This window comes from Oncorhynchus mykiss, chromosome 16 (genome assembly GCF_013265735.2).
Source record: "Oncorhynchus mykiss isolate Arlee chromosome 16, USDA_OmykA_1.1, whole genome shotgun sequence".
Lineage (NCBI taxonomy): Eukaryota > Metazoa > Chordata > Actinopteri > Salmoniformes > Salmonidae > Oncorhynchus > Oncorhynchus mykiss.
Genome location: NC_048580.1, coordinates 49,603,441 through 49,605,272, shown reverse-complemented (window position 1 = coordinate 49,605,272; position 1,832 = coordinate 49,603,441).

Below are 1,832 nucleotides of genomic sequence, written 5' to 3'. Positions count from 1 at the left end.
AGTAATCAAGGTGACAGACATTGACACGTTCAATACCACCTTGCACAATCTTGCCTGCATCTAGCTCATCTAGGGTGCAATCATTAGTCCAACAGTTGCAAAGGAGAGTTTCTGTTGGACAAATTCAGGCATGTTTGTTTTTCAACAGAATCAGCGGAACGAATACACCCCTATCACATGCAAACAGTTCACTTTCATAGCAGCCAGATCGTTGTATAATTCCTTCTTGCATCTACGTGCATCTTACCTTTTTCCCTTCGCTTGTGGACAGTGCACAACACATCAGCAGTCAGTGACCAGGCGAAATAACCTTTCCAAGCCAAACCTTCATATCATTACACACAGCCTACATCATTGTCACCATATTAGCTAACATAGCTAATAGAACTAACGCATTAGTAAACCCACTACAATCATGCAGTACAGTTAGCAAGCAGTTTAGCAGTTACGGTGGCAATAAATTAATCAAATGCTTACCTTGACTTGGAAGAGTTCCAGTGTTGAATAGCCATAGCCAGCTAGGTAACATAGCATCCCTCTCTGTTTGAGCCGGGTGTTTGAGTAATCTAAACTAGCTAGCTAGCTGCATTTGCTAGCTAAGTAAGTGAAACAAAATTTTTTTTAACGAAATATAGCTAGCACTCTCTCTCTCGAGCGCGTCTCCTTCATTTTTGAAGAAATTAATTTGTTCAAAACGGTTCAACTATTGTCTCTCTCTCTCTTTGAGTTAACTACACACCTCATTTTATGCACTGCAGTGCTAGCTAGCTGTAGCTTATGCTTTCAGTACTAGATTCATTTTCTTATCCTTTGATTGGGTGGACAACATATTAGTTCATGCTGCAATAGCTCTGATTGGTTGGAGGATGTTCTCCAGAACTTGCCATAATTACTATGTAAGTCTATGGAAGGGAGTGAGATCCACGAGTCAATGTGCCCAGAGGAAGATGTAAACAAGCTGCTGATGCTACTGTAGACCTTCATTGCAAAACAACGTGTTTTAATCAATTATTTGGTGACGTGAATATATTTAATACAGTTTTATCTAAAAATAGACACAATTAATGTTTCACTATTTTTATGAAATTCACCAAGGAGGATGGTCCTCGCCTGCCTCCTCTGGGGAGGAGTTAGAATCACCTTCGGCAGCGATTACAGCTGTGAGTATTGCCACACCTGGAGCTTTCCACACCTGGATTGTGCAACATTTGCCCATTATTCTTTTCAAAATTCTTAAAGCTCTGTCAAATTGGTTGTTGATCACTACTTGACAACCATTTTGTGGTTTTGCCATATATTTTAAAGCAGATTTAAGTCAAAATTGTAACTCGGCCACTCAGGAACATTCACTGTCTTCTTGGTAACACACTCCAGTGTAGATTTGGCCGTGTGTTATTGTTTGGTGAAAAGCAGACTGAACCAGTTTTTCTTACCTTATAGATAATTGTATTTTATGGAGGTACAGAGATGAGGTAGTCATTTAAAAATCATGTTAAACACTATTATTGCACACAGACTGAGTCCATGCAACATATGTGACTTGTTAAGCACAGTTCTACTCCTGAGGCTTGCCATACAAATGGGGTTGAATACTTATTGACTCAACACATTTCAACTTTTCATTTTCTATTAATTTGTAAAAAATAAAAATTCCACTTTGACATTATGGGGGTTTTGTGTGTAGGCCAGTGACAAAACATCTCAATTTAATCCATTTTAAAGAGAAGCAATAAAACTCTTATAAAACTCTTACGTTAACTATCGCCTCCTCTTTCTCATACTGTATATTCTAAAAGATATCATATTCTCTGTTCCAGGATGAGCCCTCCAGG